This window comes from Peromyscus maniculatus, chromosome 14, assembly GCF_049852395.1.
Source record: "Peromyscus maniculatus bairdii isolate BWxNUB_F1_BW_parent chromosome 14, HU_Pman_BW_mat_3.1, whole genome shotgun sequence".
NCBI lineage: Eukaryota > Metazoa > Chordata > Mammalia > Rodentia > Cricetidae > Peromyscus > Peromyscus maniculatus.
Genome location: NC_134865.1, coordinates 18,121,112 through 18,138,948, shown reverse-complemented (window position 1 = coordinate 18,138,948; position 17,837 = coordinate 18,121,112). Strand labels below are relative to the sequence as shown.

Genomic DNA, 17,837 nt, shown 5'->3' with positions numbered 1-17,837 from the left:
ATTTTCTTGTCTTCCTTCTTCACTGCGTCCTTCATAGGCTTAAAGAACACTTTCCTTCCCAAGCCAAAGCATCCAAGTTACTTCAGCTCTTATGGGGCTTATGCCCCCAGATTGGTGCACCCACAGCCGGTCCCGTTCAATCACACCCAGAGAAGGGCTAGCAGCACAAAGCATCGTGCCATGGATCCCTTAAAGTAAAGGTGTGACAGGGAACAGAATGCAACCTCATTGCTCTTTAACAAACCAACTGGACATCAGAAAGTCCTGAGTTCCCTCTGTGGGTTTGATGTTCACCTAGGAGTGAGTCCCTTATCTCTACTTAGAAGAGACTGGCCCTGGGGCTGTGTGTGGTGGAACAGGCCTTTAATCACAGCGCATGGGAGGCCGAGGCAGCTAAAAACTAAACTAAAACTGTGAGATTGAACTGATCACCAGATCATAGATCAGTGGTTCTCAACCTTCCTAATGGTGCGACCGTTTAATAGTTCCTCAGGTCATGGTGACCCCACCACCACCACCATAAAAATGTTTTCAATGCTACCACATAACTGTAATTTTGCTACTGCTATGAATCATAATGTAAATGTCTGTGTTTTCCAATGGTCCTAGGTGACCCCTGTGAAAAGGGGTCGCAACCCAGATGTTGAGAACCAGTGACAGAGAGAGTTCTCAGATAGCCAAGACTATGTGGAGAGACACTATCTTAGCTCAGAGAGAGAGAGAGAGAGAGAGAGAGAGAGAGAGAGCCACATGTGGAAATGTGCCCCTCTATTTCACTTTGCAGTTGTTTCTTTCCCACTGGGCCTGGTGGCACGAGCCTGGAATCCCAGCAGTCACCAAATCCAGGCAGAGGATTAGAGCTCAGGATAATCCAAAATTGCCAGCAAGTTGGAGCACAGCTTGGACTGCATGAGACCATTCCAAGAAATTAAAGCTACAACAACAACAACAACAGTGTTTGAGTTCCAAATAAATTTTTGCCTTAAAAGAAAAAAAAAATTGACCATGCACAAAACCTGGTTTTTATTTAAACTATGTGAGACAGTACATGTCGCTGAAGAAGTGTGAATCTTATTTGTATTAGATCATCTAGTATATGTATAAATGCCATTTTTTAATTCTGGGATTTGGTGAATTCCCTTTAACAGACCTGACATTTTAACTGTTTAAATGTATTGTGATTTTTCTTGTCCTGGCTGCTAGGATCCCCTGTCTGGTACTCTGCACACACCCGGGAGGACTGGCGGGGCGAGAGGGCTCCGTTCTGCTTATCTTGAAATGCCTCTCTTCGTCACTTTCCCTGGAATGTCTGCTAAAAGCTGAGTTACACTGAAGGAAATTGAAACAGTATATGAAAGAGGTGCGGCTTTCATGAAATGGAATTTGTGGAATGCCCTTATTCTGGATGAGTTGCAGGCTTCCAAATTCCACAGAAACCCAAATAAAAACAGTCATATGCCAGTTAAAACAAGACTTCACTCAGTCTCAGAGCGGCCTCTACACCTCTCGGTGGCATGGCCCTAACTTGAACACTGTCAAAACTCAAAACCGCAAGACTACAAATCTGACCATAGAAGAGGAAACAACAGGGTTCCTTCAAGCCACGAGCTCTGCAAGCACCCTCAGCACAGAAGTTATCTGAATAAATCAGTGGTCAGTTTAATAGAAGAGAAATTACCATCCTTTACATCTTCATCCTCTGAAAGATCTTACTGGGCCTGTTGTGTTTAGAATGAGAAATCATAAACGAGGAAGCCATTATAGTGTGACAGACACGGAAAGGTCTGTTTGTTCCTCACCCAAAGCCATAGTCTGTAGCTCTACATCTTACTAGTCCTAAAACAAGAAGAGGAACTTGCAGGCAGGGATCATGCCTTTCCTTTTCTCTATTGGAGGCATCACAGACTGGCAGACAGTGGGTATGAACTGATAGTTGTTCCAGGAGAGGGTGACACAGACTAGTACTCCAAAGAAAAAGTTTACCCAGGACTCAAAACTCATGTCGATGATTCTGTCTCAATAAATACAATAAAGGATGTTTTAAGCAGGAAGATGTGATTGGCATGTGCAATGTTATAAAGGATCTGCTCTTTTCTCAAGTCTAAGGGAGCTTAGAGATATGTCATGTGAATTTGTAAGACACGTAAGAGGAGTACATCACTTTAGATTCAGATATTGCTACTATTAATGTTTTTATTTATTTTCTTTTGGGTTATTTAGTTATTCATATTTGCTGTGGGATGTTCTGTATGTCCTGTGGGAGCCCTTTCTCGGGTTCCTCGTGGGTTTACCCAGCAGGTCCGCATAGAGGATGATTAGGACCATGGGCCTGAGTGCAGGTGTCTGAGATGGTCTGCACTTGGCTGTGCTGGGGGATGGTCTGTATGGCAAGTTGCTCTGATTGGTCAATAAATAAAACACTGATTGGCCAGTGGCTAGGCAGGAAGTATAGGCAGGACTAACAGAGAGGAGAAAAGAAAGAACAGGAAGGCGAAAGGGAGACATTGCCAGCCACCGCCAGGACAAGCAGCATGAAAAGATGCCGGTAAGCCACGAGCCACATGGCAAGGTATAGATTTATAGAAATGGGTTAATTTAAGATATAAGAACAGTTAGCAAGAAGCCTGCCACGGCCATGCAGTTTATAAGTAATATAAGTGTCTGAGTGCTTATTTTATACGTGGATTGTGGGACTGCAGGGCTTGGTGGAACCTAGAGAAAAGCCCTCCAGCAACACATATTTTTATACAAATTTAAAATCCTAATTGAATTTTCAGAATATACCAACCCTAAGTGGAGCATTATTTCAGTAATTAAAGGTAAACTAGAAATGGTCAGCCTATAGCCAGCTTATAAGTAATGCATTTCACTTTTCAATAGTACGAGTTCCCACCGCTCACTGATGCAGCTTGCAGTCCCGACACTCAGGAGCCCAAGCAGAAGGAACTTGTGTTTCAGGTCACTCTCGGCAACAGAACAATAACTGTCACATGGCAAAGAAACAAACAGCAACCGTTAAAATGTTTAGGGTCACTTCAGAAATTGTTGGAGCTTCTGTCCCACACTCGGGCCAAAAATTAACTTAATGGCCTTTTCATGGAGCTCAGACAGCAATTTTTAAATTAAGCATAAACGATATACTCCAAAGATACACTAATTTGATACTCACCTGCTGGAGAATGACAGTGGGAAAACATTAAAAGTCATTCCCCGTAATGAAATCATTATGTTTCTATAAGAGCAAAAAACTCGGTTGCAGACAGGGAGACCATGGCAATTCATGACATGCTGGAGTCTTGAGTTTGAGTGGAGCGCACACGTTGTGGCTTAGAACCTAGACTGAGGTGAAGTCGTGTGATGCAGCACAGGAGAGCACTGCCACAAACGGCTTCCGTAGGTGTTTGATTTTGAATTACTGTTTCGGCCATTGCATATTCAGAGACCTGGATATGGCTGCCAGCATTTCACAATCCTAACATTAAGTTTCATGACTCCTTTTGGGGTTGGGACCTATGGTTTAAGAAGCTGGGTTCTATGCTAAGGCATCTGGTGAGAATACGTCTGCAAATGCCTTTTGTTCAGATGATTTAGCTTAAAATGTTTAACTAAAGGGCAGTTGTGGCAGCATCTGGAGCTGCATCATGAGTTGACTGATAAGATGATGGGGAGAGTTGGGAGTTTTACCCTTATGTAAGTTACCTGAACTGTCAGCTGCCCATCCCGTGGCAAAGTAGACACATAGAACGCTGTCAAAACTGGCACTCTTTTATTAGAATCGGGATGACACTGGGGATGTATACCAAAATAACACGAGCCCGCAGGCCATACTGAAGATGTACACAGAGGAAATCAGAAGTGAATAGCCAAACTGCAGTAACCTATTTTCTTTCTCATCTCTAACTCACTGTGGCATGGGATTTCTTTGGAGCCAAGACGTTGCCTTGCCCTGTAAAATAGTCAAAGGTATGGCTGTAGGAACCGAAAAGATCCCTTTGAACCACTCTGAAAATTGTACATGGCTTAAAAGAGTTAAGCACCTTTTGAAGGCACCGGCAGTGAATTGGGTGTCAAGGAGACTGGTTGTGGCCCCTGGCTTTGATCACTGTGCCTCAGAAGTCCCCTCAAGGCTTGGGATATTGAGATGAGGATCCTGAGAGTAAGTGGACCCAGATGCATATTTCACATAGGTTAGTCCTTCACCTAGATTTTCTGATAGAATGATTATAACATGTCTGTAAGCAGATAAATAAAAAGCCAAACAGAATGCGTAACGTGCAAGGAAGAGCAGCAGAAGCAAGTCTAGCTAACCAAGTACTACCGAAGAAGACTGACTATAGGAGTACGCTGCGGACAGAGGTTTCAGTCGGTGGTGTCACACCTTTGACGAGTTTTGGATGTTGGGAAGAACACAAGCACTGTAAACATAGACATGGGAATGAACTGTAGGAAGCACTATGGGGAAAATGGAAACCTAACGTTATCACTGTGTTAAGAAACATTTTAAGGATTTGTTACGAAAACTCAGTTAACAAGGTAAGCTCTAAAGAGGTTCGTCTCAATGATAAAACAACCATCTGGTTTAAAATGGGCAAAATACTGAAGAGATACATTAAAGAGATACCAGTGACTAATAAGCACATTAAAAGGTACTCAGCATCATTTACCATACAGAGACATTCAGGCTCAAACAATAGTGAAATATCATTATATACTTATTAGAATGTCTATAATACAAGCCTGTATGTCTGTAATAACGAGTGTTGACCAGGGTGTAGAACAACTATAACATTCATACATTGTTGGTAGAAATATAAAATAATGCTTTGGAAAATGTTTGGGATTTTCTTGTAAGGTTAAACATAAAGGCATACCATAAAAAACCTGTCAACTAACTGCTCATTCAAGACAAATTAAAACTTACATCCATACAAATATTTCTATGTTGTTATTTATAGTAGTATTACCCACAGAGGGCAAATGATGAGAACTATTTAAATGTTGGTTAGCTGGTGAGTGAACAGACAAATTAGAGTTTGGTCATAAAATGGAATGCTACTCAGTAATGAAAAGGAACTACTGAAGCATGCTAAAGACATGTATGAACCTCAAAAGTATCAAGCTAAGTAGGAGACAAGTCCTTAAGATCACATACAGTATTATGACATTACATGACATGTCCAGAATAAGCAGGTATCTTGGGAAAATACATTAGTGGCTATCTGGAGGTAAGGATGGAAACAAAATTTATCATAAATGGCAAAAAATAGAAAACATGTAACCTAAATAGATTACTAAACATAGTTATTGGGACTCAGGATGGGTTACTTAGCTATCCTGCTTGGAGGCAGAGTAGTGAATGAATTTTGGAAGTTTAAAGATCTATAATCTTAGAAAATACAAGGTAATATGGGGGGGAGAAGGTATGAATTAGTAGATGTTACAACATAAATGGGAAAATGCAGGACCCACAGGAAGGTGACCATTGAACTTTGCAAGGCGAGATGGTCCTTCAGGTTCCTGCTTCACAGAAGAAACTGCCAGAAATTCTATAGGACACAGAAAAAAAAAAAATGACTGAGAGACTAAGCCTATGGGCTGAAGATGGATGCCCCAAATGTTGCAGAGGAACTTTGGGTAACTGTCCAGGCAGGCAGCAGTCTCTGTCTTTTCCAGAATTTTGAAAGTTGCTTACAATGTTCTTCCTGTTTACTTAAGTAATATTATATCCTTCTGAGGTCTTTGATGTAGTTAAAGACTAGATAGTTATAATTTTCCTTGGTTATGATAAAAGATAAATTAGATATGAAACCTTAGACTCACAAATATAGGATACATAGAATATTTTCTTTAATTTTACAAAATACAAATAGACTAGATATTGTAACTGTGATTCTTGCTTGATAACTGTTATGATATGTAATTTTACTATGTTAAAGTTAAAACCTTCCTTTCTGGTTAGACAGAAAAGGGGAAATGCTGTGGGATAATGCTCTTGTAAATTGATTTAATAAAACACTGATTGGCCAGTGGCCAGGCAGGAAATATAGGTGGGATAAACAGACAAGGAGAATTCTGGGAAGAGGAAGGCTGAGTCAGGAGACACCAGCCCACTGTCCAGGGAGCAGCATGTAATGGCACATAGATAAAGCCATGGAACACGTGGTGACATATTGATTAACAGAAATGAACTGAGTTTAAGTGTAAGAGCTAGTCAGTAATAAGTCTAAGCTAAATGGCCAAGCAGTTATAATTAATATAAGGTTCTGAGTGATTATTTTATAAGTGGGCCACGGGACTGCAGGAGCTTGGCAGGACTGGAGAAAAACTTCTGGCTACAGGAAAAGTTTGTTCAGAAAGGTCTAGAAATCCAAACCTAAAGACATGGAATAGGGGTTAGGTTATGGTTTGCTTGGTTGTTTTTTGTTTGTTTGTTTGTTTGTTTGTTTTCGAGATAGAGTTTCATCCTGGAGTCCAGGGTGGCCTGAAATTCACTATGTTGCCCAGACTAGCTTTGAATGTGTAGTAATGACTGACCTCTTACCCTCCTAAGTGCTGTGATTACAGGAAAGAGGCACCGTGCCTCTTTTAGATTTGAGGTTGAATGAGAATCCATTTACTTGGAGTGAAGGTGAGGAAGTGGAAGGTCGGGTTTGTTGTTGTTATTATAATTTGTTTCATTTGGTTCACTTCTAATCCTTGTGGAGAGGGATGCAGGAAGAACAAAACTAAAAAGGAAGCCAATGCCAGGAGCCACAGCTTTGTCCTGGGTGTGGCGGTGGGTGTGGGTGAGTTACATTCATAGTAAACCAGGAAGAGCTGAAGCCTGGTCTGTGGGTTCACTGTTCAAGATAACGTCACCAAATAACGCCAGAGTGGATAGAGGCCTGTTGCCTGGAGAAGCACAGATACAGCTAAGGACCTCTGAAGAGCCTAACAACAAGCAGAACCTGAGCTACAATTTGGCTTTTTATCTGAAGTCCTCTGTTCAATGCTCTTTCATGACAGATTTGTATAATTCTTTTGCACTGTAGTTAAGATCATTTTTTCTTTTCTTAAACTGGTGCTGTGTTCAGGAGCATGCAGTAGTACAGAGAGCTGCAGAAGAATATCCTCAGCTTAGAAGAGCAGCCCTCGTTGACGTGGGATAGTGGAATGCAAAAATAAACTACGTGTAAGAAATCTAAATGGGAGGCCATCTGAATGAAATATGTTCTATCATAAACCCTTCGTTCCAAAGAGAAAGATGGGAATTCCTGGAAGGATCCTTTTTTTTTTTTTTTTTTTTTTTAGCAGCATTTGTGAAAACTATCTAGTAGATATTCCATGAGACCATCTTCAGTCTGGAGAATGCAATTTTTGAAACAGGGTCTCATGTAGCCCAGACTGGCTTTAAACTTGCTGTGTAGCTGAGGATAACTTTGAACTCTTGATCCTCTTGTCTGTGCCTCCCAGGTGCTAGGATCACAGACACTGACTGCCACACATGGCTTATGTGGTGCTAGGGCTTGAACCACATACATACTGGACTAGCACTCTACCAACTGAACCACATCTTCCGCCTCAGGTAATATTATTGACGTCAGCATTTAAAAATAGAGTTGAATCCTCAAATATAGGGAAGTCCTTTGGTTGGCATAGTGTGTTCTGTAGAAACTTTAAAAAGCCATCAAAGCAATATTATCTAGAATCAACATGTGGCAATAATGTGCTTACCAAGGCTGTTTCATTTTGCTAGGAGTTACCATAAATAGAATCGGAAAATGCCCGAAGTGGCCAGCCTGTAAGAGACAAAGAGAAAGATGGAAAAGCTAAAAGCCAGAAGACAGAAAAGTGGAAGGAACACCTAGAAGCTGAGTAAATGGATAAAAAGAAAAGAGAAGACCAATGAGGAAAAGAGGAAAGTCAACAACACTAGCCACACTTCCCCAGGGTGGGTTAAATAGTAACGTATTGGTCAGTACTGTTGTCATCGTGTTTGTGAACCTTTCCTTTTGACACCAACCATTATTGGCATTATTGTGTGTTAGTGAGACTTCGCTCTTCATAAAAGACTGTGGTTGTTTTTCTCAGTGAATATATGCTTCTAAAGTATAATTTTAAACATTTGCTCGCAGGGCTAGGTGCATAGATCCGTGACAGAGTGCTTGCCTAACATTGTGAGTCCTTGGGTTCCATCCTCAGCCCTGCAGAAAAGATGATGATGATGATGATGATGATGATGATGATGATGATAATGATGGTGACAACGATGAACTTAATCTTGTAAGAATTTGACTTATTTGACGTAAGGGGCACATAAAATGCTTCATAAATTTTTTTTACATTATCACTTTTATTTTGTCATGTTAAAAATCTCAGAATTAGTAATGTAAATACTTTTGTGGGAAAACAAAAAGCAATTATTTAATAGCCATCCCCATATGAACAAGAGTTAGAAACAAAGTACGTGACATAGGCCTGTTCTGGGCTCTGCTAAGGAGGGATGGAAAGCCTGATTATGGAAAGCCTTTGATTAATATTCCTTACTGTCTAGCAGTACTGAGGAGGAGGAGGAGGAAGTATTCAGGGCTAAATGTAGGATAAGACATGAAATCCTGTGTTAAAAAAAGCATTTAGAAATATATAATAATCGAAGAACCATACTATTTTTGGTTTCTTTTTTTCCTCAAGAAAATGCATAAGCATGGGCAGGCGAAGCAAATATTTACCATCTACTGTGGTTTATAATAAGGAGAACTGACAGCGCCTTAATTGCAGAGTGATTAGCTACCTTATTGTTGATTACAGAAAGCAAGCTCATATGCTGCGCCAGGTCTTTAGGATGGCCCCTGATGTTTCAGATTCAGTTATCTGTTGCCAGTGACTCATGCTTACCTAGCGGAGAGATGGTATATGGAGAAGTGTGGGCTGTACACTGGGAAGGACAGCTAAATCAACTTTCATAGGCTTTTCCCCCCTTAAAGTGATTATCTCAGCTGGTACTTCAAAACATAATCTAAATCCTTCTGTTAGCAATAAATCCTAGAAATCCATAAAACCTAGAGTGTTTCATATTAGCAAATATTTACAAAGCTTTGGACCAATAGTCATGTATTTTATCATTGTATGGCGCCAAACACACATTCATAATTTCCATCTGGAAGAGCTCACAATCTGAATTTGGTCTACACTAAGGATGAGAGAATTCACAAAAAATTAAAATAATGTGCCTGTGACCGGACAGTCAAGGAATCCTTCCTTTAATCACCTTTTCAATTATTTCTCAGCTTTATAGAGTTAACCTGATTGGGGTTGATTAAATTCAAGCTGCGATCTTTCATAAAAAACAAAAACAAAAACAAACAAACAAAAAAAACCCCGTAGTGAAGGGTCCAGATGGCCTAGCAATACCCCCTTTTGTGATGGGAAATAACTCAAAGACCTTTTTGTCTAAAGTATTTGTGCTGGTGGGAAATGAGTGAATTACTATTACCTTAAGAATAAGTCTGCATTACAAGTACTTGTTAGAAAATAGTGATTGTTTTATAGTAGAGTGCTACTTTGACAATTTCAGTTATATCCTTGGACTAGAGTGTCAGGAACATGACATTTTGAAGCTAGACTCTGATGTCATCTTTGGGATTTCAGTCTGAAATTATGGCTCTGGAGAGTCAACAGGACAAGGCTCAGTGAGTGCAACACAAAGCCAGGAAGGTCAATGTATTTCTCCTCCCCTGTCCCATCCCCATACTCATGATTACCTTAACTATTGTCAAAATATTTCCTGCCATAACGGCCAAGACGTAGTAATTAGCACTCTTTCTTCAACTGTCATTGGGAGCAGTAAACCAAACATGAGGAAAGCCCTATGCATCTTAACTCAGCAGAGGGCTGCGGGGGCTGTTTATAATGCCATCGTTTCCCACCTGCAGGAATGAAGCCCGATCCTGCCATGTCTTCCCGCGTCACCTGTCTTAACTGTCAGAGACAGAGGATTCTCGTGGGCAGATGGGATTAGGTTAGGAGGGCTGGAAACAAGTTGAGAAATGCAACAGGAAGCTTGACAATATTGCATGTGCTTTTGAGTAGCCATTTGTATCATTAGCCTCCATCTTCTTCGTGTATTTTGCCTGTAATCAAGACAATATGCCGAGATAGGCTCTTCTCGGAAAACCCGTCTTGTGCGAGCTAGGCAAAAATACTGGTGACTTGCGTCACCAGTGGAAAAGTCCTATGTTTGACTTTTTGTGTGTTCTTGGTGGAGGCTACCAAAGACAATGCTGTTAACGAGCAAAAATTCCAGCAGGGGGTGTAACTGCATCTATAGGGTAAGTTCCAGCGAGGACGTCATAGTTCATGCATTCCCAACAGAGGGTGGGATTCTGGTAACATTTTTATGACTGTCTTATCTTTTGGTCCCAAAACAACAATGCAAATTAATACTCTGTTAGGATATGTTGAAGAACTAGACATTTGTACAGACCAATATTTAAATTAAAACCCTAAATGCCCGACTGGAATGTTATTCTGCCTTTTTCCCCCCTCAAAGTTAAAAAAAGAACAAAGCTCTGGGTGATTTTAATTATCCAGTACAGCAGAAGTGTTTAAATTTTTAATTCCAGATAAGAAGAGTAATAGATGTGAGAAAGCTGGGTAATATTTATTCCAGCTCCCCCACAGTACCACGAATGAGTTTAAAGACAATTTCCTTATGTTTCTGAAAACAGTCACTTTTGGGTGGGGAGGGTGTTTCAGAGCTCTGGTTTATGGGATGGCACCCCTCATACACTATTAAATGCCTCTCATGTATACACAAATAGACATTATCAATCACAGAACTTGGGCCTCTAACCCCCACTTTCAGATTTCTATGGCAACAGAAGACCATGCCTCGCTTTTTTAGAGAGAAGTAGCAGACAGACAACAGCAGTGGTAACTTTGTAATTAGTGAATAGTTTACTATTAACAATAGGCAGAGTTTTACATTTCCAGATCTTCTAAGTCAAGATGGATGATGCAGGACTAAAAATAATGTCAGCTATGAAAATTATTGCTTGAAAAACCATGGCAAAATGGGTGGGTGGGGGTTCCTTTATTAATAAATTAGATTTCAAGTCCTTTTTGCACCTAGTATCATGTCCTACAGCTGAAAATTACACCTTCTTATGATGATATTTTCCTTTATGAGTCCTGATTTATCTGACTTCAGATACACTGATAAATACCCACGGTTAAAGATTTTTCTGGTTGTTTAAAAGTAATTCCAAAGTGTTCTCAGTATGGGTACCCTAAAGTACTTGATATTTTATTCAGGTTATGTTTTTTAACGGGCTCCATTCATTAAGGGCTTTTACTACAAAGATAAAAAATACACAAAACACATTCAGCTCAAGCCTACAGAAGGGATTGGTGCCTCATCTTCCAAATCTCGGAGTTCTCTCCTTCCTTACTAACTTCTGTGTTCCCTCCATGGCAAATGCTCCTCAGCCCTCTCCCCTGGCAGTGTCTGTAAGCATCAGCGGACCACAGACCACCCTTACCTTTAAAAGGAAGGAGTGAATTATACACAGCGAAATTAAATGTCCTCTCTGCTTGTCAACTATTTTAACTTTAACCTTTGAGGAATTCGGACAGGGGAGGGGCACGGGGAAGGAACAAACGAACAGATCTTTCTGCTGGAATATTCTGACAGATATACTGACAAATATTTTCTAACAAACGTGTACCAACAGACACTTTTTGTTTTCTTTTCTGGGTGGTAGCAGACTAGAGCGACCTTGGCTAGCTTCAGTACCTTATGTGGCATAAGAATAACTTGAATTTTAAAGCATCTTTATGTTTACTGCCGATAAACCATTTTCAGTGCAGGAAGTAAATCTTTCCCCAAAGAGAAATTCTTCCCCAAATTACTTTACATGAACCAATGAATTGGAGCAGATTTATGCTTTTCCTTATTCTTCTATCTTCTGGCAGCTCCTGTAACATCTCTGTATAAAATTGGGGTGACCTTGGGAAAGTCACAGATATTTTTTTTAGAGATTAAAGGCCGTGATTTCTATCGTTCATTCTCTCTTTCTATGCACAGAAGAAAAATATACATGGAAAGCTCAACGTACTCCCAAACTTGTGATATTTCTAGAAGTCTCAAAAAAAAAAAAAAAAAAAAAAAAAGACTGAATACATTTTAAAGCAGTATTATGAAAGCCAGGAGGCAGATAGTTTCTGAAGTTGAGCCGATTGTGAGCTGGGGCCCTTGGGATCACCTTAAACCACCCAAATCTCGGCATCTCACTCAACTTCCCTAAGAATGGCCAGGATCGAGGGCCTGGGTCTCTGAGTCGTGCCCGCGGAGGAAGGACTCCTCTTCTTTTCTTGCCCTTGTCTAGCTCTGGCTTCTGGATGAAAGTAGCTCCATTAGCAGGCAGGACACACACAGACACACACACACACACGAGGCAAGTCCTGCCACGGAGCTACACACACACACACACACACACACACACACACACACACACACACACACACACACACACACACACACACACACACACACACACACACACACACACACACGCGGCAAGTCCGGTGCATTCTTTCCTCCTTTGCATTCCTCAGTGCTCGGAGAGAGAGAGGGACCTCAGCCTGCAAGGCCTTAGAGGGACTTTAAATCGGGGAGCGCTGGGCTCCCGGGCTATGCCTCGCCCCGGCTCACACCGGCCCAAGTTCCTCCGCAGGACTCGGAGTTAAAAGCGCCCGACGGCGGCTCGCAGGCCCGGGAGAGGGCCGGGGGAGGCTCGGCGGCGGCGGCGACCCTGCTCGGCGGCGGCGGCGGCGGCGGCGTGCGGGCGCCCGGCGCGTGGAGGATGGGCCGGAGGCGGGGCAGAGCCGCGGAGAAAGGGGCGCGCGGAGGCAGGGCGCTCACGCCAATGGGTAAACCGGGAAAAGGTGAGAAGGAAGGGAGGAGGAGCGGGAGCCAATGGCCGGGAGAGGCGGGGACGGCGCGGGGCGGGGGAGGGGCGGAAGCCAATGGGGAGCGGGGGGCCCGAGCGGGGACGCGGCCCCGCGCGCTCGCGCGCCCCCCGCCCGCCCTCTCCCTCCCTCCCTCTCCCTCCCTCCGTCCCTCCCACCCTCCCTCCCTCCGGCGCGGCCGCTCGCGCCTCCCTCCCCGGCTCCCGGGAGACCAGGGCGTGGGGCGGGGCCGAGCCGGGAGCGCGGGTCGGGAGGCGTCGTGGAGGTGAGCGCCGCGGGGCGGGGGGGTGGGTGGGGAGTGGGGGGGGGGGGAGATGCTGGGGCGGGCACGCGCGCGCGCCCCCGTGCTGCTGCCCGCGCCGCCCCCGGCCGGCCGGGTGTGTGTGTGTGTGTGTGTGTGTGTGTGTGAGTGTGAGTGTGTGTGTGGCGGGCGCGCGCGCGGGGGCGCGAGGGCGCGCGTTCCGGCGGTGCGCGCCGGGAGAGATGCTGAGGTAAAGTTCGGGAGAGAGAGCGAGAGCGAGAGAAGGGAGGGAGGGAGGGAGGGAGACCCGTCAGCGCGAGGGAGCCCGAGTGGCCGCCATTACTGAGCCGAGCGCGACGGCGGGCGCGGAGGGCCGGGGGGAGGCTCGGGGCGGCCGCTGCCGGCGGGCGGGCGGGTTACCAGGCAGCGCGAGCCGCCGCCGCCGCTGCCGCTGCTGCCGCCGCCGCCGCGGGGCTCGGGCTTTCGGGGCGTGTGTGGCGGCGAGGGCGGGGGCAGCGCGCCGGGCGCGAGAGGCGAGCCGAGAGTGGAGGAGGCGGCGGCGGCGGCGGCGGAGGAGGCGGAGGAGGAGGGAGCGCTCCCCAGGAATGTCGCTGCCGCCGCCACCACCGCCGGGGCCGCTGCCGAGGAGGCGACCGAGGAGACCGGCGTTGTTAGGTAGGAGAGCCACCGAGAGCCGGCGGCGCGGGGCCTGCCGCTCCCCTCCCCTCCTTCCCCGCCCGCCCGCCCGCCCGCCGGGGACCCCCGCTCGCCCGCCCGCCCGCTCGCCGCCGGTTGTAACCAGTTCAAGGGGCTGGGGCCGGGCCGCGGGGAGCCGGGCGGCTGAAGGGCAGGGAGGCCGGAGACGGGGGGCCGCTTTCTCCACAGGTGACCGGGCCGGGGTCGGCGGAGGCCTGCTGCTGCTGCCGCGGGGCGCCGAGCTCGCGCCGGCCCCGCCAGGCGTCCGCTCCCCCCGCGCCACCTTCACTTGTCCGGGGCTCGGAGGGTGCGCGGGGAGAGGAAGGTGGCGGGGTCGGCGGCGGCGGCGGCGGCGGCTGGAGGCTGAGGCTGCTGCTAACGAGTTCCACCTGGAAGGGCGAGCGCGGGGGGCGCCGAGAGCCGCCGAAACCCGAGCCGGGCTGCAAACTTAACCGCCTGGCCGGGGGATCGGCCCTTTCACTTTTTTTTTTTCCTCCTTATCTCCTCGACTCCTCCCTGGCTCCACGGCCGCATTCCCATCTGCTCCAAGCTCGGGGTTAGGGAGTCAGAAGTTGCACTGCGCCACCCAAACCCGGGGACTCCTTTCCTGGTGGCGGCGTTGGACTGCTCCCCCGGGGCTGTGGGCTTTGATCCCGAGTTTTCTTTCGCTGGAATAACCTCTAAAATTTCCCTCGGTTCCCAGCAAAGAAAAAAAAAAAAAAAGTATCGGGGTGGGGGTGGGGAGCGGCTCGGGAGCGCGCGTGCACTTATCCACACAGAAATACACTCGCTCACACCCTCCCTCTCCGGCGTTATTGGAAATGCAAGTGAGGTGCAAGCTTTGTGTGTGTGTGTGTTTGTGTGTGTGTGGTGTGTGTGTGTGTGTGTAGCTGAGGCTAGAAAGTAAGGACAAACTCTTGGGGCGGCTGATAAAATTCCAAGGAAGTTGCAGGGGAGACGTTCATACTTTTACCATAGGATGGAAATCCAGTTTGGGCCAGCGCTTAGCAAATGACAAGCAAACTGTACTAAACCTGAACCAAGAGAGTGAGACGAGAGGATTTTTTGCAAGCATTTCTAAACTTAAATTTTACCAGTCTACTTTTTCTTTTGTGCAGGTAGGAAGCAAGGGCATTTTTCAGAATGTTCCAGTGTGAAGCAGTGACGTGCCTCTCTGTTTACTAGTGTTCGTGCATGTTGTCTTCGGCAGGTGTTTGAGGTGGGAATTGCCCACTCGACTTAAATCCAAATCCAATATCCAATTTGAACAGGATGTTAGGAGATGTTTACCTGCATCGAGGAGACCACTCACTTCATGGACTAACTATCTCAATCTCCACTTAAAACGATTCTTTCAGCAACCATTCCCGAAAAATATTTTGGTTTCAGTATGGACTTAGGTAAAATGTGTTTGGAGATGTTTTTGCTGTCAATTCCAGTTTATACTGCATGGTACTCCTTTTCAGTATTTTTACATATTGAGATTAATATTATAGGTAAACTGCAGCTTCCAGAGAAATTTCGCTTTAATTTTAAATTTCTCATTTTATGCCCTTTTGTCCTTTGTAATTGTCCCACATTTCTCTTACCTATAGAAGGTAGAACAGAGGAAGAAAGTTATAAGTGTGGGTCACAAAAACCTGCTAAGGCATTAGAGAAGTTTATATAAACTGGGGATTGAAAGGCTAGGGATGTATGGGCTTTTTAATGTCACGAAATTGATCTGATTGATTTAAGGCAGAATCCAAAGTATAGGTAATTAGATAACTATTGATTTGGTTGTCTTCTTTAGGCTACATTCTTTAACCCAGGTCAGCATGCCTATACCATTCTTTACATATTCATTATTAAGAGCATTGAGAGTGGGCTTGGTTACATGTGGATAGAAAAAAAAAACTGTCACAAAATTGTGCTTATTAGTTTTCTAAAGTACCTTTTTCCATTTAAACTGTTTTGGCAATTAGATTTTTTTCTTCCTGTGGTGCTGGACATTGAAACAGGACCTTGCACAATGCTCTACCACAGGGCTACATCTCCAGCTCCTTTCAAAATCATCCCAATATCTGAATATCTTGATTCTCTTACATGGTATTTAGCTTGACTATTTTGGAGACCCATTAGAATGGCAGAAGTAGCACACTTTTGTTGGAGACAATAATTTTCACCTTGAACGTTAAGGTTTTTTATAAAATAAAATGCTGTATTTGCTTTTCGGGGGTTATTGAAAGTTATGGTTCAGCTTTGAATGATAGTTATGTAACCCCCCCCCCCCCCCCCCACACACACACACACACACTGCTTGGAATTGAACCCAGGTCCTTGAGCATACTAGGCTGTCAGTGCCAACATCCTTAGGCCTTAACTTTTTTAATTGAACAAAAGTGTGTTTCATAAATACTGTACTAAACTTCTCCAGTTGTTTATTTGGATTACTAGTTTTTTCTTTGCAAATCAAGAAGGCACTGGGGTGAATTGACTCAAGAAGCATTCTGTAGTGTTGTTTCGTCTTTGTATACTAAGTACAAGAAAGAAATGTGTCTAAAAGAATAGTGAAGACATTTTAATAAAGTCATATGTCATCCATTTGGTAATTTGTATAATGAGCCCTTTAAGTGCAAGGCTTTGTTGATTTTATCAAACTAGGGAAAAATGTTAGAGTGTGTTGGGTTGGTGTAGAATACTTATCTAACAAGTATGTACAGGGCCCTTGGTACATTCCCTAGTACTGCAAACAAACTAGAATGAAAGGCTAGACTTTTAAAAAATCAACATGAATTTAAAATACGTTCTTTGAATTTCAGACCTTCCCCTGCATGCCTTGAGACTTCCTCTGACTCCCTCCCAAACTAAGGCAGTTTCTGTCTTTAACCCATGAAAGTAGTTTGTATTAAGAAGTGTTAAAAACCTCTGATATATTATTTATTAATCTGATTATTTTCATTTAGCACTTAATAACATGCCGTGGGGATCAAATGATGAATTAGAGGTAGTAACTCTAAAGGACTAACCAGATGAAGAGCTTGAGGGACAGAGAAGAGAACAACTCTTTCTGTCATTGTCTCTGGGAATCCTTCACAGAAGAAAACCTTGGGAGTTCTTTTTACCCCCTCTGTGTTCTGGAAGCTGACTCCACAAGGCTGTGCAGTAAAACACTAACTTTTCATCTTACCCTCAGAATTAGAAGTTAGGAAAAGTTATATGTAACTTGGATTTCATGGTTAAAACATGACTAAAATTTGTCACTTACATTTTTTTCTCAAGCTCTTTTGTCATACAGAGTTATTGTCAAACATTAGTTTTAATTTTACCCCTCAACTTCAGATTAGTCTTACTAACTTTAGCAAATTTATTGAGCATCTGGGCACTGTCAGTAATACTTAGAAAGTGTGTTTGAACTATAGCCTTAACTCCTGCTTGGAGTTTGTTTATTCTTTATTTTGAAGCCCCCTCTCCCACGTGTGTCTATGCACATGCGCATGCAGATGCCCTTGGAGGCCAGAAGAGGGCATCAGCTCTCCTGGAGCTAGAGTGGTGGTGAGCCTCTGGGAACCAAACTCCCAGCCTCTGCAAGAGCAGTACCTGCTCTTAACTGCTGAGCCATGTCTCCACCCCTAGAGCTTATAGTTTTGAGAGAGAGAAGGAATTTGAGACATGGAGCAATATAAAAATACTTAAATGTGAGTCAAACACAAAACAGGTGAATTTGGCTATGGGATAGTACATTGCTGATTTAAAATTTGCTATAAAGGGTTGGAAATTGGGCTCAGCAGTAAGAGCACTAGCTGCTCTTCTGGAGGATCTGGATTCTAGTCCCAGTACCCATATGGTAGCTAACAACATCTGTAACTCCAGTTTCAGGGGAATCTAATGACCTTTTATGGCCTCCCTGGGCATTTCATCCACTCAGTACACAGACATACATGCAGGCAAATTACCCATACACATTAAATAA

At 44.3% G+C, this 17,837-nt stretch overlaps 1 protein-coding gene across 8 annotated transcripts in view; it reads left to right on the top strand.

Annotated features, from left to right (window-relative positions):
* Positions 1 to 12,860: 12,860 nt before the first annotated feature.
* Arhgap5 (Rho GTPase activating protein 5) overlaps positions 12,861 to 17,837 on the top strand; it is a 75,415-nt gene continuing 70,438 nt past the window's right edge. For 2 of the 8 annotated variants that reach the window (XM_076550678.1, XM_076550677.1), the window contains exon 1: positions 13,722 to 13,864. The gene's annotated coding sequence lies outside the window, so the exon portion shown is untranslated. Of the gene's footprint in view, positions 12,925 to 13,161; positions 13,214 to 13,308; positions 13,440 to 13,721; positions 13,865 to 15,003; positions 15,286 to 17,837 lie in introns of those variants that run through there. The other 6 variants (XM_076550673.1, XM_076550671.1, XM_076550674.1 and 3 more) reach the window with 6 other exon arrangements.